The sequence below is a fragment of the Anastrepha obliqua genome, chromosome 2 (genome assembly GCF_027943255.1).
Source record: "Anastrepha obliqua isolate idAnaObli1 chromosome 2, idAnaObli1_1.0, whole genome shotgun sequence".
Classification (NCBI taxonomy): Eukaryota; Metazoa; Arthropoda; class Insecta; order Diptera; family Tephritidae; genus Anastrepha; species Anastrepha obliqua.
In genome coordinates this window covers 9,170,307-9,197,978 of record NC_072893.1, presented here as the reverse complement: position 1 = coordinate 9,197,978, position 27,672 = coordinate 9,170,307, and positions in this window count along the sequence as shown.

The following is a 27,672-nucleotide window of genomic DNA, read 5'->3' as shown; positions in this document are numbered from 1 at the left end:
GTTGGATCGACGTCCATGCCTTCTCTGTGTTCCAATTCCGAACAGGGGCCGTACCAGTTCCCATTGTGTTTAAGTCTGCAGTCTGCATCAAGTGGTGGTAAACCAATTAGAGCATCTAATTCCGGGCCTGAAGTAGTCGTAAAAGCCCCGGTGCGTTGCAGTCTCGATAAGGTCCTCCCGACTCCCACTAGAGAGAGTCTACCATTCAGAGCACTGATGCATAGATGATACTTACTCTGTAGTTAATCTCTTCCTAGGTGTGTTGTGGTATCGGTTAATCCTTTTGGCACGGGGCGGAGAGAAATTTGTGTACTAAGAAAAGCTGAGAAAACATTTGAAAGACGCTTAACGCGCTCAAGAGCTTTTTTCTTATCGGTTTTGGCCATGATCCGTGGGATGTTTTACAGGCGCAATATAGGATTTTGGTTGTGACATTTTTCGCGTAAATACAAATACAAAAAGTTTTAAAATGATTGCACAAACTTTCATATCTGTACATAAATTTCCTGTACACTATAAGCATTTACACACACAATTCACTCTACCACTTTGCCTACCTCTGCTTTCACTAGAATCCTTCATGTCCTTTAATTGTTCCTTACACGCTTTCACTGCTCTTTTTCTATAACTGTTTCATTGCAGTTTGCCGCCATTTTCGCAGCCAAATATCTCCTATGTGCCTCTACATATAAGTATATGTAAGTATGCATCAGTCATTAGCAACACTTTTGTATTATTTTACTCCATCTTAAGCGCCCCGACTCTACTGCTTCATTCCTTCACACATTTCGCTAGCGCAATTCTGCATTTGACAGCAACGCTAACCATTTTCTGCCGCAAGTGTTACTCCGCATTTCACTTTTTAGTTGATTTTGATTTCGCCAACAAGCATTTTTTCACCACCAACAACATTGTTCTCTGCTGTCGCATTGCTGGGCTCATTTAACCACTTTGTCCTGCGCCAGGACACGTTGGCATCTTCCCTTCCTAGACTAACATAACTTTTTACGTGTTGGAAGAATGGAAGTACAGCAAAATATTTTGTGGAATTCGTGTTATGTTTTTCTACTTATATACATATATAAGTGTGTATGTATGTAATTAAATGTAAGCGATTTTATGCAGCTGTGTACATAGCACTTTTGCCTTACAACAGCTGTAGTGCTTGCATTGACCTCATTAGGTGGGGCTTCTTTAGTGAGTTATTCCTTTTTTTGGGCAAAGGGCAAATTTTCGCTTTGTAAACACACATACATACATACTCGTGCATCCAGTGCCGTGTATCACCCTCATGTGTCATTTTTTTTTAAATGCATGAGAATATATTTTACTAAATACTTTATGTGTATGAAGACCCTGCAGGAAAGTGCTGAGATTGTGAAATGAATTTCTGGTTCGGAGAACGTCGTCAATTGCGAATCACTTACTTACCCCTTTTCATATTAAGAAGTAAAATTACTTAAGGATTTTGGACAACTCGATTTTTTGGGGTTATTAAAACGGTAGCGGCACCAACTTTGTAATTTTGATATTTTCCTATTCATTTGGTATCTAAATTGTAAAATTTTATTTAAGTCAACCTAAGCTGTCAATATATATTTATAGAATTGGACATCATACGAGCCAAGGGCAAAACTTAAGTTCAAGAGCTCTTGTAGTTCTTGCGTTTCCTGTTTAATATGCCTTGGCCATCTGTTGTCCCGTAACTTTTCCGACTTCTTCAAGCCCGGCATTATATGCTCTGTTTAGTCTACCACCACTTTCATCTTTTCATCCAAGGACAGCCCTTGAAGGTCATCTGCAGGCTGGAACACATTGGGAATTAATACGGCCCCTGTCCGGCATTGGACAACACAGAATACATGGACTTCGATCCAACGATTATCTACACTCCCCTTGACTCCATGCCGGCAGGAGTCGTACTTGAAAAGAAATACAGTGTTTTACTGCCGGAAGCTCAAGTGTGGTCAAACTCTGAAAATGAGCCCAGCAAATGATTTTTTCGCATTTTCACGGATGGCTCCAAGACCGAGCAGTACTGTTCCGACTCTAGTATCTACGTGGAATTCAGCGGTACAAAACTACACTTTGCTCTTGGAATGTACGCAACTGTGTTTCAAGTGGTGGTTTATGATATTCAAGAACCAATCAACTTTCTTGTGGAAAACAGGTGGAGAGACAGATCTGCGCGTATGACGTAAGACCCTCCAACCACTTCAAGGGTAGTTGAGTCCTATAAATCCCGGCTGAACTATATCGGTAGACATAATATCCTGATGCTAGCATGGGTCCCGTGGGAATTGCGGGTAACGAGACCTCTACTCTTTAGCTAGGATTGGCTCTGAAGCCAAATTCTTTGGTCCGGAACCCGTGATGTCATTCCTTTCGGCAGCCATCAAAGCCACAGTTAGCAAACGGGTTACTTCAACCCACACGCAAGCTTGGCAGGTTGAGAAAGGCTGCAGATGGACTAAACTGATGTTACCTATCATGTCCGACCGACTGTCGCATATTCATTCATGCTATCAAGCAGAAGGGACTGTACGGAGCTAGTTGGACTGATGGCGGGCTACTTTCTTTGGACGAGGCACATGGAAAAGGTAGTATTCTCAGACAGTGCATCTTGCCCAGCATGTGGAGAGGAAGATGAGACGGCGGACCACTTTCTGTGCGTCTCCCCGGCCTTCGCTCGAATCAGGTTTGACGTCTTTAGCACTGATGTGTTAAGAGGCGACCATCTTGGCGCCTTGGCACCACAATATCTACTCAGATTTCTTCAGAGATCGGGTAGATTTAAAGAAAATTTAAAAGGGAACCCAAGTGCAGTACAATGGACTTAATGTTGTCCGAGTGCTGTACTCACTAGTTTGGCACGACAAAAAATAATAAAACTACCGGTCCGTCTGCGAAAGCATTCGATACGGTACCATCTCGCACTAGCAGAGGAAGGGGATGGCCTCCTCTTCATCGGAAAGATCAGGTGGAGGAAAACTTAACTTCCCCTGGTGTGTCCAGCGGGCGACGGTTAGCACGAGGAAGAAATAACGGGATTGCTTTGTTAAACTCGGCCAAAATTGCGTAAGCGGTTATCGCGTTCATCAAGAAGTACAAGAAGAAGCTATTTATAATAATCTAGAAGAGGAACCTCTGGAGTATATTGAGGATAAGAAAAAAATCCACATCTGAGTTAGGAAATCATCTCCGAAGTCTTGGTTGATATATGAGGCCACAACGTCTGCTGAAAAGGAGCACGCTTCAGATAATTTCCAGCTGTGAAGATGTGCAACTCCACTTGAACTGTTAATTCGTACGCTCCCAAACTCTCTCTCTATATTTTTTACATATTCGATATCTTTTGCACCCAATTTGAACTTTTACAGTACAGAATCCCTAATAGCTGCGTTAGGCTAGTCCAAACTCTACTTCGAATTTCTATTCTAACTTTATTGACTCGCTGAGGCATGAGCATTTAGAAAATGGTCTATACTTACTCGAATATATTTAACCGAAGATAGTTTTACAACAACATGAAAAATATTAGAAATTTAAAAGCTACAAGAGCTTTCTTGGTTACCTGGTAGTTTCGAATTATAGAGAGAGGTACGCAGAAGAGGACAATTGCCACTTTGCAATAAATTGCAATGTATCTGTAAGCTTCCCTTGTAACGTACATATATACAAAACTGAAGAAACAAGAGCAAATCAGTCACAGTCTTAAACTCAAAAAAGTGTACTAGTTCGGTAACTGAGGGTTTTCCTAGAGGGTAACCACACAACCTAACCCATATACACAAATATTACTATTTTTTTATTTCCTTTACTGCCTCAGCATTTTTGCTCTAAATTAGATCGTAATTAACTTGTTTCTTGGTAAAATATGTGGCTTAGTTTATTAAGTCGCCGAGTTTGTATTTTGACAGCTCATTTCTATGGGCGAAAAATGAGCATTGGTTTAAATTGTATGGATTAAAATACGAAAATTTTTACACAATTGCATTACAATGCTATAAATTTTCGGCTTTATATATACATATTCTTCTTCTTGATTCGCGCGATAATCGTTTACGCGATTTTGGCCGAGCTTAACAAAGCGCGCCAGTTCTTTTTTTCTCGTACCAATTCCGTCTTGTTGGAACCAAATGCTGTAAAGATCACGAGCTTTAATTTCCGGCATCAAAAGGTCATTTATCATGGCGCTATGGCGCTCTGTATTCACTGTTACATTGGCGGCAGCCTCGTCTTTGAAGAAATATGGGTCGATGATTCCTCCAGCTCACAGGCCGCATCAAATGGTTGTTTTCAATGGTGTAATGGCTGTTCTTGAAAGGCGTCGGGTTGCTCTTCAGCCAAAATAAGGCAATTTTTCTTATTATCGTACCCACTAAGGCACAAATGGGCCTCATCGCTGAACAAACTTCGAGTCTCAAAATGCGGATCTTCGACGAGTTTTTCAAGAGCACAACGACGGAAATTATGACGCTTTGAAAGATCGGTCGATTTCAAATCATGGACTAACTATATCTTACATACTTTCAAAGCAAGAACTTTACATAATATCGCCCAAGTAGTGCGACCAAATTGTTGAGATCGGCGCCGAATCGATTCACCCGGGTTTCGGCAAAACTCTCATAGCTCCAATATTCTCGTCACTTTGAGCTGTACGTAGTCTTATTGGTCGAGTGACATCCAATAATGTAAAATTATTCTCAATTTTGCCGATGGTTTGCCGAATACTGCGTTCGGTAGGACGGTTATGTACACCATAAGTAGGTCTTAATGCGCGATGAACACTTTTCACAGAGCGTCGATTTTCGTAATACAATTTTACGACTTGTAAACGTTGTTGAGGCGTAAGTCGTTCCATGATGAAATTTCAATGAATACTGAAACCATTTTGGGTTTAGTTTGACAGTAGTCACGCATGACCTATCAAAAAAACCCTATTGGAAAAAGTACCTCCAATCTAATCACCCGTTACTATTGAAGTATATTTCCATATTTTCCATGTTTCCTTACAATATATTTTGCCTTACAGCCAGAAGGCCAAATAACTGTGCGGTCTATCAATGTCTGCTGTTTAGTGTTTTATTATTGTTTTCCTCAGCACCTTTTTGCTTCATCACCTTTGCTTGCGGATGGACCCGCAGTCTTTTGTCTACCTTTTATTGCATTAAATTATTTGTTTTACATTTTCACAGTTGCCATCTCTTGGAAAACATAAAAATAAAAATCTATGAATAAAAGGAAGCAAAGCGAATGCAGTAAAAGGGTGAGAATCCCAGAAAAGCTGTGAGTGTAAATGGACCACAGTGAGGTTAAACCATATTTCCGTTTTCGAGTGTTGTCATAACACCGCCTTCGAAGCGCCAGTAGATTTTCACAACTTCAACGGGAAAGAAGCGCAGTTACGAAATAACGAAACGAATTTTATTAAATCATATTTTTACGCTGCTTTGAAGAAGTGTATCACGACACCGGCACTTTGCCATTGTATTTTACCAGCAGCATTTATTGTCTTTAGCCAAAGTGAGGGGTCACAACAGTATGAGTTGGCTTGCGCACAAATATACATACACAAACATAGTTATATGAAATCGTAATTCCATAAAGCCGCTGAATTGCACTCACTCATTCTCACTTCCGGTTGGCTGCACTGCATTACGATTGCTTTTATTTAGTGTTGGTTTTTATTAAATTGACCGGAAAATGAAATGAAAGGAGTGACAGTAAATTGGCTGAATTTACTGTGAAGAAACAAAAGATAAGTAATACTCTTATCACTTAAATAAAATATGAAAATCATAGACTTGATGAAAAGGAGAGAATAAAATGAAGGCTGAAACGAGAAATGAAAAAAAATAAAAATTCTCATATAAATATTTTTTACGTAGATAGTTTAGTGAGTGATAAGTGAAAGTGTTGTTAGTAGCGGGCTGATTTTTTTTTGTTTTTTTCTTGTTTTTATAGAGGCTGCAGTACTAAAATCAAAAACTAAGCAGGCACGCACAAAAAGTGAAATATAATATTTCATATCAACAACTGGGTTAACTTTGGCAGCAATGCAAAATTTTGCTTTATTGTTCAAGAGAAATGGCAGAGTATGAAGCATTTTTTGAACCTGCCAAAGAACGGAAGTAGTCTCTAAATTTGTCATAAAGCAGCTCAAACAATCACACAAATGTTCTCAAAAGCGAATATGCTTGACATAAATAAAATACTAAATCAAAATATGCATTTGGTTCTACTTTTTTTTGTATTTTTATTGTTGCCATGGTCGAAGTGAAAAAGCGCTTAAGTTGACTTAAGATGTTGAGGCAACCTAGAGTTAAGAGAATTAATTATAGCGAGCTTTGATGCAGTGCTGCGCCGCCAATTATTACTATTTTTAATACTTATAAATTTAAAGAAAATCAAGGGGGAAAAATTTAGTACGTCCTCTACATTTTAGAACTCATAGGAAAGACAAAATATCAGTGAAAAATTATAATATTTTCATAAATTCATTAAAAATATTTAAGATGCATACCCAAAAACAAAACATGTTTACAATTTTTTGCTCCTTATTTAATTTTTTTTATTTTTTTTTATTTTTTAAATTTTACAACAATTTTACAAACATGTTTACAATTTTTTGCTCCTTATTTAATTTTTTTTATTTTTTTTTTATTTTTTAAATTTTATTTATTTTTTTCTTAAAATTTGTTTTTAAATTTTTTCTTCTTAAAATTTTTTTTCTTTCTTTTTAATTTTTTTTAAATAAAAAACCGTTTTCAAAGCTTTAAAGCGCAAAAAAAAATTAAAAAACAAAAATTGTTTAACAACTTTTTTAAAACATGCGTATCTTGATTTAAAAAAAAATAAAATTCAAAGCTTTGAAACGTTTCTTTCATTTATAAAAAAAGAAAAAAAATGAAAAAACATAAATAAAAAAATTTAAAAAAAAGTTTAAAAAACAAAATTTTAGGGAAACAAATTAAAAAAAAAACATAAAAAAAGAACAAAAAGATTTGTAAACATGTTTTGTTTTTGGGCCGCTACGCGAATCACGATACGCGTGTTTAAAAAAAAAAATTTTCCTTCCATATCCATTTTCCATATCCTTCCAATCCTTACTCCCGCACAAAAAGTCAGCGCATTATTGTCCTGCTAAAACAAGCTAAAACAAAGAAAAACACACAGTTACACATTGCAACAGTGGCGTCAGCAAGAGGAAGCGGGCAATCGCGCTACTACCGCAGACACACAAAAATTTAGCGAAGTCCTCAACCATCTGTGTAAACCTTCTGACAGAAAAATATGAAACAGAGATGGCGCTCTAAACAGTTAGAAGACGTTGTTCCTAAGCAACGACAGCTGGGCATTCCTACTATTTAGGACTGGTAGCGGCAGGCTAAAACCAACCAAGCCCTATGCTCCCGAGAGGAATGAACAGGGAAAAATAACATGATTCGCGAATTTTTGGGTTACTTTAAACGCCAAGATCTCTGAAACCATAACAGATACAAGGAAAATAAGAGAAGAGTCACAAAATTCAGAATTAGAAAAATGGGAAATTTTATAAAAAAAAAAATAAATAAAAAATCATAGCTTTATCCTAAGCGAGCGCTCAGAGCCCAGAAAAATTTTCATGTCTTAAAAACTAAAACAAAACGTAAAGACACAAAAATCATAGACGTTTGAAGAAAAAATGTTGACTAAAAATATAACTTTATTACAAAAACATCTGTACTTATTTCTGTAAATAAAGCTATTTGAAAAGTTAAGTTTAATTTTGAAGTAAATAAGTAAAAATTAGTTTGAGTCGATTTCAGGCCAGCTCGAGTGAAAGTAGCTTTGAGAAAAAAGCATTTAAAGCTTAATTTGTGTTACAATCCCGGAAGTTTTTTCTTTATGAATTAAATTTTTAATATCTGCGCCGTACAATTCCCTTTTAACATTGAAAAGTTTATGTTCTTCATGCTCGACTTTGTAAACTACCGAATTTATTTTTAAGAATTCTTGTATAGCTTCATCCTTTAAATATAGATAAATTGAGGTCAGACCGCTAAAGGAATAAGTATATAAAAAATTTAAATAAGTATTTATATTTTTTAATCCTGCAGATAGCTTCTAATTGAGGTTGAACTATAAAAAATAAAAAAATAATTGGCGCGTACACTTCTGTTAGCCCTTTGGCCGAGCTCGACCTTCTATTTGTAGGGCGCCTCTTGATGTTGTTTCACAAATGAAGGGACCGACAGTTTTAAGTGGACTCCGAACCGCAAATGGTTTTTTATGAGGAGTTTTTTCATGGCAGGAATACACTCGGAGGTTTGTCATTGCCTGCCGAGGGGCGACCGCTTTTTGCAAAAATATAATTTTGCTGTTTCATGTACGGGGACTCGAACCTACACAATTCCGAATGGTAGTCATGCACCAACCCATTCAGCTACAGCGACCGCCGGAGGTTGAAGTGTAGGAAAATAAGTAATACCAATAATTTAATTTGTTGTTGTACTGTTAAGTCGGCCTTGAGCTCACAAAATAAATATGCGAAAACTAAATATTTGAAAGATATTCACACTGCTTAAGCACAACGATTTTTATATTGAGACGCTGGAAAAATTTTATTTTTATTTTTCAGGAGCCTTATGGTTGTCTCATTTAAATGTTGAATTTTATTTGGAATAATAACTTTCTATAAATCAAAAAGTTTCAAATCAAATTTAAAGTTGTATTGAGAAATGAAAGAAAATAATATAATATAATTTTTTTACTATTATATATATAAATTTAATATATTTTTTTATTTTAAATTTAATTCTATTAATTCACCTTTAATAAATAAAATAAAATAATGAATTAAAATATAAAAATAAATAATTTTTTTTTTTAATTATTCAAATTTTTTTAAATTTTTTACATCGAGTTATGTGATAAAGTAATTTTTAATACGTTAATAAATAAAAGAAAGAAATAAATTTAAGTATAAAAAAACATAAATTCAAATATATAAAGAAAAATTTAATGGAACTAAATTATGTAAGAAATTTTATTACATCGAGATATGTAATGAATTAATTTTTAATAAATTAATAAACTAAATGATAAATTTAAGTATATAAAAAAAAATAAATTTAAATATATACAATTTTTTTTTTAATGGATAAAATTATTTTAAAATTTCCTACAAGAAGTTATGTGTTAAAATAATTTTTATGATTTATTTTAATAAATGAAATAATATATTGAAATATTTAAAGATTTTTTTCTTTTATATTTATTAAATTATTTAAAAATTTCTTACATTAAAATATTTGATTCCCTGCAAAAAATCACTTACATTCAGATATTTATGTTATGTACTAAACCTAATTATGTTAAAATTCTAGAACAATTGCATTTTGTTGCTATACATACATATGTTCCATTCCCTCACCAGTTAAAGCAAAAAATCTGTGCAATAGCCTAATTTTACCAACAAGTTAATTACAGTTACGAGCTATGTTAAGTTTGCTCATTTTCAAGCATTGCCACAGCAACTGCTGACTTTCGATTACATTTGAGTTTGGCTGACAACAGATGATTAACAGAGTAAGCCCATCTTAATGTAACGTGGGAGACATACAAGTTGCATGCTTCTGGTTCAGTTTTTTTCACATTTTTTTATTTCCAAATAAGAAGAATTTTACTTTCTTTATTGCCAACATTTTTATTTATGCTAAACATTAAAAAAAGTTATTTTTATGATTAGTTTACGCCAAAAATCGCTTTAAAACATCATCTTTTGATTCTGTGCTTAAGACTATGCTTGTACCTGAAAGCACCTTACAAAAATATATGATATACCCTCCACTGTTATTATAACATTTTCTGTTAACACAACACACAGACTAAAGAGAGGGCGAGAGCATTGACAGAACGAGCGCTGCAGGGTATTTCGGACATTTAAATATGATACTCCGCTGTTTTTAATTATTTTTTTTTTTTGGAAATATTAAATAATAAATAATAAATAATAAATAATAAATAATAAATAATAAATAATAAATAATAAATAATAAATAATAAATAATAAATAATAAATAATAAATAATAAATAATAAATAACAAATAATAAATAATAAGTAATAAAAAATAAATAATAAACAGTAAATAATAAATAATAAATAATAAATAGTAAATAATAAATAGTAAATATAATTTACTTCTACGCAAAACAAGATAATTTAATATACACAACAAAACACAATCCAACTTAAGCGCTTTTTCGCACAAAACAAATAAATCCAACTTAAGCGCTTTTTCGCATTCATCAAAGATCTTCCTTTGGCATACAAAATTTTTTTAGCTTCCGTAGCACGATTTATGACATCCACATACAAATTTCGAGCTGCTGGCTTTTGTTTTGATATTGCGGAAAATGTATGAAGTATTGCCATCGTGGGCACAAGAAGGATTATGACTTTCGGAAGTGTCATAAATATTGTTGATTTTTTTCTATTATTATATTTGTTTGGTATTAGCTTTTTCATGCCAAGAAACAAGTGGGTGACTTACAAATATGCGAAGGCAATCGGCTATGTAGGTTTAATAGAAATTGAATTATAATTTAGTTACTGCAAATTTATCAAGCGAAATTGTTGACGAAGACTCTTTTATTTCAAAATGTGAGGTCTTAATGAGGCATAACGCGCACATGCAGCAAGGGGGTCACAATCAAGTGAGTCTCGACAAAAAGCCAAAATGTCGAGAAAAACTGCTTCAAATTTTTCAATATCCTAAGCATTCTTAAGTACAAATGAAATTAATATTAAATTTATGTCGCCATAAGTTCCCTACACAGCATAAAAATGAGCTTGCGGTCGTTTCTGCATACTTATCTAAATTTTTAGCGCGACATTTTTTCCTTTTACTATATATGGAGAAAACCGGCAAAGGAAAAAATTCCAAAAAAACAACGGAGTTTTATAGCAACTTCAAACATGCGCTTTATTGTACTAAAATATAATATAATAATAGGCTATAAACTGCATACCAAAAGTTTTTCTAGAAATTGCAATTAGAGCCTATGGAATTGAGAGGAAAAGTTTATGGAATTTTCCTAATTTTTTTATTAAGCTTGAATATTAAATTTATATGACTTTTGCTAAATTAAGAGCTATACTTTCACACAAAAATAAGAAACATGCAAAAAGAGGGAAATTAGAGGAATGGTCAATAAGTTGATGTGCTATCACTTGTCGCGGGGTGCTTGTAGGCAGTAATGAACAACGCGGCGTATGAGTAACCAGCATATTGTCTGCTTTTCTGCTTTGAATTAATTCAAATTTTTAAGTAAGCAAATATTATTTGAACTAAACTTTTATTTTTTTATAATATTTTTTAATTCTCATTATTTATTTTTCATTAATTATATCTTTCATAAAACCCAACAATTGATTCAAATAGTAGCATTTAAATATTTTTAACTTATTTAAATATTTTTACTTCCAAACACTCTTTCCATTACTTTTCCTATTTCTTTGATTTCCCCTTTTTATTTTTTGGTTTTTTTTTCTCTTTGTACTTTATAGAAACACTTAAGCCTAATAAAAAGTTATATAAAAGTGCCTCGTTTAATTACTTTTGCCCAGCTTAAGTCGCAAATTTATGAATTGCACTTAAAATTTGTTGTGCTTCAGCCAACCTAAAACTGACCGGAAAGTTGGTAAACCGCCGCATTGACGAGGGAAAATTTAAAGTTGCATAAGTGCCATTTTTTATTGCTTGCTTTTAGGTAGATGAGGGTTTTTGAGAAATTTGTGCATACTTTTGGTTTTGAGTGTTTTCTTGGTGTATCTACAAATGTAACTAATTGCCAACCGTTCAGCAAAACTAGAAAGGGAATTGAAGAATTTGCAATGGCATTTAAATCTAAGCGGTTTTAAGGGAACATTTTCACATCTACTTTCAATGAATCTACACTTATTGCTAAATTATGTTACAAAACAAAGTTTCTGGAGGTCATTACATTGAGCCGAATATTTGCATAAAGAATAAAGTTTTATGAAGAGGACAAAGACAGTTTGAGCGGATGGCAATTGAATTCAAGTTTGAATAAAATTCACTTATTCGTGGGGGGTATAAATAATTAGTAGTTTTAAGAAGAGAAATGTTGCAGACATCTTTCTTTGCCTTATCAAAAATTGCGCATTATTTTCAAAGGCCGTTTATTTATCAATATAATGTCCAGTTGGAAGTCCTTTATAATTTTTATAAAAGAGAATTATGATTTATCTTCATTATTTCATTCTCAAAAAGTGGCAACATTTGGGCAAATTTAAATATTTCTTACCTACGAATACATGATTATTATATTTGAATCCACTGGCAACCCTATTCAAGAATATGCCTAGCTTCTCGCATTCTCAATTAGCCTTATTTGGACGTTACTCGTATTTTCATTTAATTTTATTTTTTTCATTTAATTTACATTTTTCTGTTAATATAATTTTTTATTCACCTACAAATTTAAATGACTTTTAAGTGGCAACCCTATTTAAATAGGTTTCTATATTAAGACTATCTCTCATCTATTTTATTTTAAATCAATCCTGACTTAACTTTTTTTAGATAGGAGGCAACCCTATTCAAAAGTGTTTCTATTTTTAAAAAAATTTTAATTCTTTTTTTACACTCCTTTTATTTCAGATGATTCAAAATTAATATAAATTATAAATGTAGGTGGCAACCCTGTGCACATGGCAACACCATTTGAAATCTTTCAGGATTAAAGTAACTTGAAATTACTTGCGTTTGATAATCATACTTTAATTTTTTAAATGACTAGATATTTAAATGATTTTTTCGGCAGCAACCCCTTTTATATTGGTTTATGTAAGAATTATAGATATCTGCAACTTCCTATATTTTAAATTAACACTCCACTTCTTGAAATAGGTACGAACGATATTCAGTTATCATATAAGGCTTTAATTAATTTTGAAACTAAGCAATAACTCGTTTGGTTTCAAATAATTCCAAAACAATATTAAATTGGGATGTAGGTGGTAATCCTGTTCAGAAGCATATATCAACACCAATTGAAATATTTCTGGGTTAAAGTGATTTGAAATAACTTTCGATTTATAACCATACTGTAATTTTTTAAATAGCTTAAATTAAAAAAAAATGGGTGCAACCCTATTTTTTAGTTTGCTGGCAACATTATTTAGACGTGGTTCTATATTAAAGCTTCTTAAACTCTTTTTGTTTTAAATAATTCCAAATTAATATTAAATGGGAATGTAGGTGTTAACCCTGTTCAGAAGGATATAGCAACACCACTAGAAATCATATCTGGACTAAAATGATTGGAAATATCTGTATTGAAATATTTTAAATAACTTAACTATTTAGATGATTTGCTTGATGGCAACCCTATCGGTATAGATTTTTAAATCAAAGCTTTCTTTAAATATGTTTTCTTTGTTTTAATTAGGTGGCAACATCGTTTTTTCCGAACCTTGTTAAACTCCTTTTTTTCAAATATTTCCAAATCAATATTAAATAGGAATGTAGGTGGTAACCCTGTTCAGAAGGATATAGCAAAAATACTATAAACCCTTCTGGATAAAAAAAATTGAAATAACTGTATAGAAATCTTTTAAATAATTTAAACATTCAAATGATTTTTTTTGTGGTAACCCTAACCGAATAGGCTTCTAAATCAAAACTTTATTGAAATTAGTTCTTTTTTTTTTTAATTAGCGGCAAAGTTTATTCAAAATCGTTCCTTATCAAAGCTTTTTAAACTACTTTTATTTCAAATATTTCTAAATCAATATTAATTAGGAATGTATGTGTCAACCCTGTTCAAAGACACATGGCGAGGCCATTCAAAACATAACCTATACGGAAATGAACTTCTCAATTTATTTTTTTGGTGGCAACCCTTTCCTAAACGGTTCCTTTATAAAAGTTTTCTAAAACTTCTTTTATTTAGAACAATACGGACAGTTAGATTCAATACTATAGACACTAACCCATAAAATGATCGAAATAATAATGGTTTTAGATAGGTGGTAACCCTATGGAAAAAGTTTTCCATATTAAAACTGACTAAAACTGACTGAAAAAAGACTAATTTTATTTCAAATGATGCCAAATCAATATTAGTTAAATATGTAGATGGCAACCTTATTCAAGAACACTTAAAATATTTTTGGATCAAATTGGCTAAAAATAACTTAATTTTTTTATTTATTTTTATATAAAATTAGCTTACAACATAAATCTTATAAGCTATTTTAAGTTAGGAGCTATAGCAGCGAGGCCTTAAGCTCGATAATTTTATATACAGTAGTATATACAGATTCAAATGACTCTTCAGGCAGTAGGTTAGATTAGGTAGTGCTGTCTGATCTGTAAAAATATCTCACTTAGATCTCTAGAGGCTCCATTGTGTTGCCAGTGGAGTTGAAAATATTATTTTATATAATTCTTAATTCACATCTTCGCGAGTTTTAACAAACCGTTCAGCCTTTTGTCAGCGATATCCTTCAAGGATGAAAAATATGTTGATCCGAGGCACATTTGTCGAGTGCTACAAAGAGCAGGACAGTGGCAAAGTAGGTGTTCCAAAGTACCGCTAGCATTCGTTGCATGTCTTACCCGCATCGCTATGGACTAATCCCATTTAGGCTGCGTGATGTGGGGTGAGACAGTGTCCTGTCAGTACTCCAACCAATATTTTGCAGTTGTTGTTGTTGTTGTAGCAGCATAAACATTTCCCATACATATATGTGGCATGCTACTGAAGTGACAGTCCTTGGCCGGATATAAATCCGGGTCGTTTCGATAACGTATTATAGAACCGACTGTCGTGGAAACGAATATTTTGCAGTCTTTCCTAGACAGTGATAAAATAAAGTTTGAAGATTTTGTATTCCGGGTCCTTAGCATAATTTTGGCAGTTTTTTACGATGTTTAGTGTTTCCTTATCGACTGCGTTTCGAGTGATACTTCCTCATTTAGTCCCGTTTTCAGAAAGGAGAGTGTTGGGTATATTTCTGACGTGCTGAATCTCGGAGACCGAATACCTGCCTTACCGAGCTCGTCGGCTCCCTCATTTCCTTCTGTCCCTTTGTGTTCTGGTATCCAATAAATAGTGATGTTTTTGCTGTTGTTGAAGTGGCTGAATATCCTAATTAGCGACCAGCACCGTTTTGCTACCACTGTTCTCGTGTAACGATGCCTTGTGTTTTTTTTTTAGTCACATACATTTTGTGAGATCCAAGTATAGCAGAAAATTCTTTATCTCGGTGTCTGAGATCTCATTAATTTGCTCTAAGAACGGCTTACCGAAAGAGTCTTGCTCTGCGCATTCACATCAGTAGTGGAAAAGACTTTCCTTCACTGAAGGGTTCCCCTGTTAACAGAGCGGTTTACCGTGCTGCTGTCTACCTCACCGATAATTTTCCTAGTTTTAAGCATGTTCTCTAACCATCCATTCTCTATAAGAGCCTCAAATATGGTTCCTAACGTTGTTAAAAGCCTCCTTTATGTCGAAAAAAGCGACTAGTGAGTATTGTTTGTTTCCATGCTCCTCTCAATCGTCCTTACAACATCATGAAGAGCTGACTCTGTGGATTTTCCTATGATGTAGGCATGTTGAGATGATCAAATCGTTGTGTCTATAATCTTCTCCCTGAGATATACACCCAACAATCGCTTGAGAGTTTTAAGAATAAAGGAGGATAAACTGATGGGCCTGAAATCGTTCGCTGTATCAAGACCGCGTCTACCAGCTTTGGGAACAAAAATTACCTTAATCTTCTTTCAGCTTTTTGGAATACGCCCTAGCATAAGACATTAAAAAAGACCTGCAGCCACGGAATCGTCGTTTCTCGAGTGTTCCATAATATGGGTATGCTTCATGTGTGCTTCAAAGTTTTTCATCGCCCATGGAATTCTATCTAGGGATACGATGTTGTTCATTGTATTGGATGACAAGTTGGACACTCTTACTATTGTTCTCAGTATATTCTGTGTTACCTGGGAAATGTATATTTATAAGATATTCTGATGTATCGGCCGAGGATTTTGGATGAAATATTAAAAATGTATGAAGTCTAGGATATCTCAAAACTCAAACTCAAAACAGGTTTGCATATGATTATATTTACTTCATTTTGCTTCTTCCGCGAACCTCATTCAAACGCCTCGTTACACATATTTTTTGGGCTCACAACATCCTCAGTATTTTCTCTTCCAACAGGTGCACAAGTCCACTAAAGACAAAACGAATCGGGTCAATAACATCATTGTCATCGTTTTGGAGCGGTTAGATGCAAAATATATGCAGTGATAAAGCAAGTACAAAATAAAGCATAAAAGAAAATCCGTAAAATAAGCAAAAGCAGGAAGGAAAAGAAGCACCGCGCACAGCTACCATCAATGGCTGCTTAAATTTGTGTGTATGCACGCAAAATGGGGAAAGCGATAAGACTGATGAGGATGACCTCAAAGCTGTCAGTATCGTTGGAAGCGCCCGTCAATTTGTTTGCCTGTTTCGCAGTCAACTCTTTGCCTTGCTGTACTGTGCGCACATACATACCCACATTACAAACACACGTGACGGCAATCAAAACAGTGTCAGTGGCATAATTATTCAATATTCGTTGCTACATGAAATACTTTTATCACTTTCGCAAATGCAATGAAGAGTAAGAGAGGAAGAAAAATCAGGCGCTTCGGAAATTAATGAAAAGGTGCAGGAAAACTAACTGCCTAAGTACCTAAATGGAATCGGATTAAATTTAATGATTTATGCTTCAAATGAGAAGGTAAGGTAGGCTTCAGCTTGGGAAGAAGGTAAGGTAGGTAACGAGGGCGGAAGCATTTGATGCTACTCTACTCGATAGAATGGAAGCAAAGCAATAAACTGGAATAATAAAACTCAACACTGATTGATACACACAAAGCGTTTCTGGGGCTTAAGAAACTCGTACCTTTTATCAAATTAAGTCAAATTTTAACAAACAGCTACTTCGCTTGCTTTCAATTAAAACTATGGATAACAACTTTTTTATTAACATATCATTAAAAATTTAAAATAGCTTCAGAATATAATTCGGACGTTGAGGCATTATCATCGCCAGTCGTCCATCAACCTGAGGAGAGCATAGAAAAATAAGGAAATGTATACCAGAAGTTCATCGGCATACTACTGTGGGCTAAAAGTAAGGCGAATTTATTTGTCAAACTTCGCGGGATTAAAATTTCGCTCTAGTTATTTTTTTCATGAGTTGGAAGCACTGTTAATAACATCTGGGCCAACTTTCATGTGAATGTCATTATCAGTAATATATTTACGCTTGTGTTTACCAAACGACCAAGAGTGCATTTTTCGATGTTTACAATGTCTGATTTGATTGAGCAGAGAAGTGCCATCAAATTTTTTTTTGCGGAATGAAATTTCGGCTGCGGAAACGTTCAGCATGTTGCAGAAGGCATTTGGTGATTCGACCATGTCGCTGAAAAATATTTATAAGTGGTACAAAGACTTCAAAAAGGGTCGAGAACGTGTCATCAAGACTTGAAGCGCTCCGGACGACCATCGACGTTAACAGATGACCAACACGTCGCGTTGATGTGTGTGAAACAATGCTTTCAGACTATCAGAACAAGCTCAAATGCATCAATACGCGAGATGAGACTTGGATTTATGCTTACGACTCTGAAACAACCGACCAATCAAGCGAATATCGTGCTAAAGGCGAGGCCAGACCGAAAAGAGCACGTCAAAGTCGTTCAAAAATAAAGGTCATGATGACAGTTTTTTTCGATTTTCGTGGTGTGGTGCACTATGAATTCCTTCCACCTGGCCAAACTGTTAATAAGGAATATTATTTGAGCGTTATGCGTCGTTTATGTGAAGCAATTCGTCTAAAAAGACCAGAATTATGGGCCAACAACTCTTGGTTTTTGCATCACGATAATGCACCGTCTCACACTGCACTCGTTCTTCGTGACCATTTCGCCAAAAATTCCACGCATATCGTTCCGCAACCACAGTATTCGCCTGATTTGGCTCCGTGTGACTTCTGGCTATTCCCAAAACTCAAGAGACCACTCCGGGGAACGCGTTTCGAGTCGATTAGGGAGATAAAAGCTGAATCGAAGAAGGTGCTGACGGCTATACCGGAAATGGACTCTTTGGCATGTTTCGGGGATTGGAAAAATCGTTGGCATAAGTGTATTTCATCGAGAGGGGATTATTTTGAAGGAGCTGAAATTGATTTACAAGAATAAATAAAGATTTTTCATTTTACAACCAAATTCACTTTACTTTTTGCCCACAGTAGTACGTCGATATTGTCGTCTTGCTCTGATAAATACAAAGCGTCATGCACGAAGCTTTATGGATAACAAAAGTTGAAGCGTTTTTTGCGCCGACAATTTTTTGTGACGTTCACGTGGCGAAGTTTCCTCGGAATGATTTTTGTGACTGTGCAACGCTTGCTGGTGGGATGGATTTTCGAGCAGAAAGCTTGGTGAGGGAAGAAATTAAACTGTAGCTGTGAGCACTTGAGACAGGATCACGCTCGATACAGAGGTGTCGTCGAGTAAAATACGAAACAGTGGAGGCCATCATCATCATCAATAGCACTACAGTCTTGTGCAGACAACTTTTTCCACAACTACGCTTGATCAGATCCTCTGCTATGCCTTTGCAGTTTGCGACCCCATTTTCCGCAATTCGGCTGTGATCTCATCAATCCAGCGTTTGTTTGGTCTCCCTCGACATTTCCCTTTCCGTCCAACCACTTGCCTATCGAACGCTATACTGACAGCTCTCCATTTCTGTATATGTGACCCAGCCATCTGATTCGTTCACTTTTTATAAATCGTATTGCGTTTTCATTTTCAATCAATGCATCGAGGGATCACGCTCCGATCTCGGCGGAAGGGACCATATATTTTTCGCAGTATCTTTCTTTCAAACCTTGTTCGATGTCTGTTGCTGCAAAAACCACATCGGGTTAATTGCTTCCCGGTTGCTGATGGTAACAACTGTGATCGACACACTTCTTTTTAGTCTGAAACGTCCCTTGGAGTGTTTGAAAGAAAGATACTGCGCAAGATTTTTGGACCATTGCACGTTGACAACGGCGAATATCGCAGGCGATGGACCGATGAGCTGTATGAGCTTTACGACGACATAGACATAGCGCAGCGAATAAAGATCCAGCGGCTACGTTGACTGGGTCATGTCGTCCGAATTGATACAAACGCTCCGGCTTTGAAAGTATTCGATGCGGTACCAGCTGGTGGTAGCAGAGGAAGAGGAAGGCTTCCTCTACGTGGGAAAGATCAGGTGGAAAAGGACTAGGCTTCACTTAGTGTGTCCAGCTGGCGTGAATTAGCACGAGAAAGAAACGACTGGCGCACTTTGTTAAACTGGACTATAATCGAGTAAGCGATTATCGCGCCAATCAAGAAGAAGCATTAATGTAACTAAGCTACAACACCTCCTTTCAGAATAATACTCCATTTTTTTCAGATTTTAATACATTCATATATTTTTATTTATACTTTTTTCCTAGTTCGCTCCTGAATCTTCACCTCCCTCTCCACATATGTTCTGAAAGTGCACACACACATTCTTATTCGGTATGCACGACTTGCTCTGAGCACAACGAGTAAAATCGATGAATTAAGAAGCCAGCAGTAAAATCAATGCAAAGCCAGTAAGTCAAGTGAGCAAGCAAGTGCGTCTACGTGCGTCGTATTGATAAACAGGAAACTGCGCGAGACTGTCACTGCCATCGTAAACAAGCACCAATGCAACAACAACGCAATAGCAACAGTAGCTATTAAATCCTGACTGGTGCTGGCGAGGCATCCAAGATTAGGTTAAGTGTGTGTGCGTTGCACAGGAGAATTCCAAACTTTAACGTCGGCGAGAGATGCAAGAAACGTTGTTGCAAAAGGTATGAAAAATCGCATGAAAAAAACGTTTTAGGAATTGAAGTATTTACAGTTTAAATTGTGACAAAAATAAACCTTTTTGTTATCCCGGAAACATTTCATATGCCGACTAAATGATTATGGTCAAGTATCCTTGGAAACTTTTGGTGCTTCCCCCTGTCAACGGATCAATGTACACCCTCGCTTAGTCTAAGCGGAACATTCTCCACTCACATTCCATCAAGGGAAAACTGGAGAGAGGGCTACACTTGGAGACGAGACTTAGTGAACCTGTTCACTGATAGCTCGGATTTGGAAGAAAGGTTTGACAGAGAGGTATTCTGTGAGTATTCTGTCCCTATCAGACTCAAATTCAAGCACCTAACGCCCGCAGTGTGTTCCAAGTAGTGGTAGCTGCAAAGTAAGGAAACAGCTAATTGGCGACTCACCAGCTTATTAACTGCCAAGAAAATAAATATTTACTTCAACAGCCATGCGACAATTAGGGCCCTTGTCTCAATGATGATGCATTCGAAACTGGTGAGGGAATGCCTAGCTTCACTTACGATTGCATCCGAATTCTTCTTAAGGCCCATCTGCGAGAAACTGTGAGGCGAATGAGCTGTCCAGAAGAGGGGTCTGTGTGTTAATTTTCCTCCGAAGAGTAAGAATGGGGATCCCCGTGAAGACCTGCGGTCTGCTTCTGGATAGATGAGCTTCGCGCCAACTCAGCGAGCGCTGGGCAAGTAAACAAACTTGTAAAGTAGCGAAAACATTCTGGCCACGTGTGGATCGGGAGCGTTCGAAGGATCTTTAGAGGTTAATAAAATTTCAACTCTCGAAATTCGTGAGTGTCTTCACGGGACTCCGAAACTGCTTAAAATTCTTTTTGCGTCAGCTGCATGGGGAATGAGGTGGAAACATCTTAGCACCATCTCCTTAGCTGGCCTGCTCTCGCAGGGCTAAGATTTGAGCATCTAGGCACTCACAGCTGAAATAGCCAGCCTAGGAAGTAATACCGAGTTCCACAGCATGCGTACTCGCGGACAGTGTCCTGTAAGGGACCCACGAAATACGAGAATTGAAACTTTGTTAACCTTAGAAGATCCCTCGAGCACCGCCGATCCACACGTGACCAGAATGATTTAGCGACCTAAACACCCTTTTTTAAAGGAGCAGACCACACGTAGTCAAGGCTATCGTAATTCACTCATTTCGAGTGCCCGTCATCGAACCCAGAGCCTGTGACAATTACTACACAAGTGAGCAGCCAATAATCTGCATCGAATACACTGCAGTTGTCCGGTAGCGCGAACTTGAGTCTGATGGGAAGTTTCTCGCAAAATACTCCTCCGGCAAACTTTCATCCAACTTTGAGCTAGCCGTGAACAGGTTTACCAGTTCCTTTGCCCAAATGCTGCACTCCGTCTACTCGTCCCTTAAAGGAATTTCAATGGAAAATGTCCCTATCTACTCTCTACTACTCAAGAATGGAGTAGTATTTTAGAAAATTTGATGTTGAACAACGAGGTTTTAATAAAGTAGCACAATTTCTGAAGGTTTTAGTACAATAAAAAAAATGTATTGCTCCGAAATCTTCTCAAAATAAGCTTTACATACCAATCCTCTTATATATCTTTCTCCTTATTGGCAGAGTAACCACCTAACCAGTTTCATCAGTCTTTCTCCTAAAGTGGTAACCGGAAACCAATAAGAACATCAAGGCAATATTTTCTTCACCTCTGAAAGGAAACTGAGGAACATCTTCGAACATTTCATGCTTTTTTTTGTCAGGACAACTAGCAAGTACAGCACTCAGCCTTCATTAAGTCCATTCTACTGCATTCGCGTTCCCTTTTTAATTTTCTTTAAAGCTATTCGACCTCTGAAGAAATCTGAGAAGATCTTGTGGTGCCAAGGAGCCAAGATGATCGCTTCTTAACACATCAGTACCAAAAACCGCAAGCCTGATTCGAGCGAAGGCCGGGCAGACGCACATAAAGGGGTTCGCCGTCTCATCCTCCTCTCCAAATGCTGGGCAAGGTGCACTGTCAGAGATGCCTATCTTATCCATGTGCTTTGTCCACAGAAAGTGGCCCGTCATCAGTCGAACCAGCTGCCTACAGTTCCTTCTGCTTAATGAGAGGAGGATCTGCGACAGTCGGTCGGTCACCAAGCTCGCTTATGGGTTGAAGTAACCTGTTTGCTAACTATGGCTTTGATGGCTGCAGAACGGAGTGGTAGAACAGGCTCTAGGCCAACTTCCTTGGCCCTCGCTAAAGAGTCAGAAGCCTCGATAGCATCAGGATATTATGTTTGCCGACATAGTTCATCTTGGATTTACAGGACTCAATTACCCTTGAAGTGGTTGGAGGGTCTTAGGCCATAACGCAGATCTGCCTCTCCACCTGTTTTCCACAACAAAGTTCATAGCTTCTTGAACGTCACACTCCTCCGCTTGAAACACAGATGCATGCATTCCAAGAGCAAAGTGTAGTTTTGTACCGCTGGATTCCACGTAGACACCAGAGCCGGATCCGTGCTGCTCGGTCCTGAAGTCATCCGTGAAAATGAAGACAGTGGCTCCTGGGCTCCTTTTCAGAGTTTGATCACAATGGAACCTCTGACAGCACCACACTATATCTCTTTTCAAGTACGACTCCTGCTGGTATGGGGTCAAGGGGCATGGGGAGAATTATTGGATCGAAGTCCATGGCTTCTCTGTTGCCAATGCCGGAGAGAATCTCTACCAATTCCCATTGTGTTTCAGCCTGCAGATGGCCTTCAAGGCCTCCCTTTGGATGAGAGCATCAAGTGGTGGTAGACTAACCAGAGCATCTAATGCCGGGTCTGAAGTATACCATATTTCATATCGAATATATATTTAGTTATGTTGTCAGCATTCCTGTAAGTCTCAGAGTCTTAATAACAAACGAGTTTCTTAAAAAATGTGCTTAAATTTTTTTGGAAGTTTACTATAGAATTTCCAAATCTCCCCGCCAACAGTTATTTTTTATAAATTGACTACTTCCCTCATTCCTTATTTCTCTTTGCGAAACACCCCAAATCAATTTGTAAAAAAGATTGCATGTCAAAGCGTCCTAACCTTAGGTTCCCGGCACGAGCATCATTGATTCACATGACCCCAACAACGCCCCATATCTTATCCAACTATTTATCTACATCAGCACGAATACAAGCAATTCAATGGAGTTCATGCGCCAATCACTCAAGTGCTAAAGCCATATTGAAAATTACCTACCAACACAGGCACAAAGTAAAAAACCCTTTCTATTACTTTATTCTTAGCTACTTCAGATTCTGCATTCTGTTGCCTAACGGCTTGCTTGTAACCAAAGTCAACCCCACACACACATACATACATATGTATGTACTCACACTTAACTTACATACATAAGTCAATAGGCAATTTGTGAAGGAGGCAATGCCAAAGAATTTACTATGCAAATTTCGTTAGGTTTTTCTTTACTTGTACGAGTATCTTCGAAACATCCATCTTCCCGCCGCCTTGGCTCACACAGTGTAGTTTGTTTGGGAATTTTTCACAATAACACAAGACGTTGCGAGTAAACTGGCCTCTTGGTTGGCTTTCATTGTGAACAGCTGTGCCGGGCTCAACCCTATGCCACTGCCGCATCACAGGATGAAGCCAATTTCTAGGCTTTTGCCACGTCTCAGCCTGTCGACATTTGACTTTCAAACCAACGAAGCATTTGCATGTTTGTATGGCTGTATGTGTGTGCATGTGTGTATATATTCGGTAGGCAACTCAATCACAAAATCTATTGCTAAGCCATCTTTAGTGGAGTGTTTGGCTTAGAGCAGCCTAAAAATAGCATTGATGTTGTTGTTGCTTTTGTTAAGCTGCTTGATTGCATGTCACAGCCATATTGACTTAGTCCAAGAGCAAGAAATTGTATTCGATTGCCTTGTTAGGTGTTGTTGCCTCAACTGTGTAAGCAGCTTACACAAAGCTGAATGCAGACAAACACTTAAATGTTGTGAAATGTTGCACAAATAATCCATAGGAATTGCATTCCACATGACTTTCGAAAGTTTATATACATATTTAGTTTTCCACTTGGTAAAAATAAAAAATATAATAAAATAAAATCAAATAAAATAAAATCGAAAATAAAAAATAAAAAATAAAAAATAAAAATACATGGATGGGTTGCACATTCGACCATCTTACCATTAACCCGTTGAGGACCCGAAGGATTTTAGCTGTTTCTCCAAGTAAATTGGAATTTTCGATTTCAAAATCTGTGCTTCACAAATCTGTGCTCAATACCAGCAGCGCCGTCAGAATTGGGGAGGACCTCTCCGAGCCGTTTCATACCAAGCAAGGTTTCAGAGAGGGTGACTCGCTGTCGTGTGACTTCTTTAACCTGATGCTGGAAAAGTTCGTACGAGCCGCAGAACTTAATCGCTCAGGCACAATACAAGTAGCACTTACGTGCCGTTTTGATACCATAATGTGGACCACTACCTGTGAAAGGATTTAGGGAGGAGAGAAAACCGTCTACAGCCATCCAGTGCTGTTGATGTAGCGGAGGAGAGAAAAGGGATCTAGGCTGGAGAATTTCATCAAGTCATCCCCAAAGGGGACGCTAAGGAATATCAAGCGCCTAGCCGCCAGAGCCGGACATTTGCAGAGAAAGTGTTCCACAGTCTCTTTCTCTGCAGGATCCCCACAGCTTCTGCAATAGGGGTTGTACGGAATTCCAAGCTTCTCCGCATGAGTGCCGATCACCCAGTGACCAGTGATCACCGCGATGAGTTTGGAAATTGAATGGTGGGGGATTCCCATCACCTTAGGCATTCTGTTTCTATCGTATTGAGGCCATAAAGCTTTTGAAATAGCACACGATGAGACAGACCTCCATCTGTCTTGCGCTTTTCTTAGAAAGAAGTTGTGTAGTTTCCATTTAACGACGGCCAAGGGGATACCAATGTCTGAGAAGGGGGCAGCTGGATCCGGTTCTGCCGCCCCCTTCCTGGCAAGCTCATCGGCAATTTCATTTCCCTCTATATTCCTGTGCCCTGGAACCCAGATCAGGGAAATGTTTCCTGCACGTTCGAGACTTTTGAGTTCCTCCTTACAGGAGTTCACGCGAAGAGAGCTGCAATACGGCGACGACAGTGTCTTGATTGCAGCTTGGCTATCGGAAAAAATATTAATGTCTCCCTCCCAACAGCGATCCCGAAGCATTTTGCATGCCTGCAGGATCGCGAAGACCTCTGCTTGAAAGACGCTGCTTGTCTCCGGCAGTTTAAAGGAGACCGAAATGCTGGCTGATTTAGAGTAGATCCCCGCTCACACTCCAAACTCTATTTTAGATCCGTCAGTGAAAACAGAGGCATCTATATCCGCACCGACTCTCCCCTCTTTCCAATCTTGCCTGCTCGGAAGGATAGCCCTAGCACAACCCTCAAAGCACAGTTTGCGGACGAATATCAGAGAAGGAATGGGAGATCTCCTTCAAGATGCTATTATGTCCTACAGAATTTTTTATAAGCGCGCACAATTGTTAGCGTATGCCGATGATATTGACAAACAGTCGGCGCACTCGCGTATCGGCACCCACATCACTATTGACAGTTGTGATTTCGAGGTTGTAAAAGATTTCGTTTATTTAGGAACCAGCATTAACACCGATAACAATGACAGCCTTGGAATCCAACAAAGAATCTCTCCTGCCAACGAGTGCTACTTTGGACTGAGTAGGCAAATGAGTAGTAAAGTCCTCTCTTGACGAACAAAACTAACACTCCACAAGGCTCTCATCATACCTGTCCTAACGTAAGGCGCAGAAGCGTGGACGATGTCAACATCCGATGAAGCGTCCCTTGGAGTGTTTCAAAGACAGATTCTGTACAAGATTTTTGGACCTTTGCAGGTTGACGACGGAAGAAGCTGTATGAACTACACGGCGACATAAACATGGCGTACTAAAGATCCAGCGGCTTCTTTTGGCTGCTTCATATCGTCCGAATGGTTTGTATCCATCCGGCTCTGAAAGTATTCGATGCAGTACCAGCTGGTGGTAGCAGAGGAAGAGGAAGGCCTCCTCTGAGTTGGAAAGACCAGGTGGAGAAAGACTTGACTTCACTTATCGTGTCTAACTGGCGTGGATTAGCACGAGGAAGAAATGACTGGCGCGCTTTATTAAACTCAGCCAAAATCCCATAAGAGATTATTGCGCCAATCAAGAAGAAGAAATTGCAATGAAATTAAATTTCTCCATAAAACTTGATGAAATTTTATTCCCTTATTTGATAAGTTTCTTTTGTCTATTGACTTTCTAGGTAAGTTTAACGCCAATGAGAATTTTAGAAACCTTTTTAAAAATTAAAAAAATTGCAAACGGCATTGGTCTGTTTGTAAACGAAAGCAAACCAAATATTTGCTGAAGTCAAGGCGGCCTACACAGGTACAAAATTTTCGTTTACTTCTGAAGCAGTGCAGCGTTTTAAGTACTTGGGTGTTATGGTCGCGCACGTAGCGGTGATTCCGCAGTCAAGAGTCGCATCAGTGACGGCAACAAAACGTATTATACCCACCTTAACTTGTTCAAGTCCCGGCTCTTGTCTAAAACTACAAAGCTGACTATGTACAAGGCGCTGTCTGACCAAGCTTAAGAGGGGATTCCCATTCCTCGGCTTAAAAAAATCGATTTTTTTTTAACGATTCTTGTTTATTATACTTTCAAAGAACTCTGTGCAAAATTTCATGACAAAATTCGTTAAATTGACGAAGTTATGCGTGATCAATGAACTCGGCGCGCTCCATAATACTGAGAAAGCGCGCAAGCAATAGCCGAGCGCCAGTTTTTATTCCGAGAATTACTTCTGTCCTTATGCAGTTCTGACATTTTTAGTCGTACTAGTTGAAAGTAGATTAGCAGGCATGTAGTATAAATAATACAGAGAATCCTTCAGTATTTAGTGAGACTTTATGTAGTGCAGACCTTCGCGCGTATAAAGTTATGGACAGAAAAGCAACGAAACGTTCCAAATCACGACCCAGTTGATCGAAAAAACGACAATTTCATGGAAACAAATTCACTCACAAATCGAAACTACATTTGCAAGTACGTCAGCTGAAAAATTATCGCACACAAGTGGCGATGAAATTAAAGTGGACTCGATTCATGGATATAGAATCATTGCCTTCGAGTCTGTCTTTACTGGCCTTTCTGATCTTGTAGTATGCAAGGAATGTAACGAAAAAGTACGTTTCAGTGAAACATCTTTTCGTGGTTTAGGTTTTAAATTGGCTGTGCAGTGCATGTGTAGTGTGAATTATATAAATTCTGGTCCACTGATCGAACGAGTGTATGAAATTAACAGAAGAATTGTATTCATTATGAAGCTATTAAGTAGTGGCAAAGAAGGCTTGAATCTTTTTTGTGGTCTCATGGATATTTGTCAAGGTGTCAGCAATAATCTTTATTATGCTGCGTTTGAAAATATTCACACTGGTGCAAAAGCTATATATGATCTGGTGACAAGGAAAGCAGCTGAAGAACAGAAAATGAAAAAAACTGAACATGGAAATTCAACGTCACGAATAGCTGTGTCTGGTGATGGAACTTGGAAGAAGAGAGGGTTTAGTTCGTTGTTTGGATTCGCCACCCTAATTGGCAAATATACAGGAAAAGTTATCGATCTTGTGGTGAAATGCGCTTATTGCCACGCCAGTAAAATATG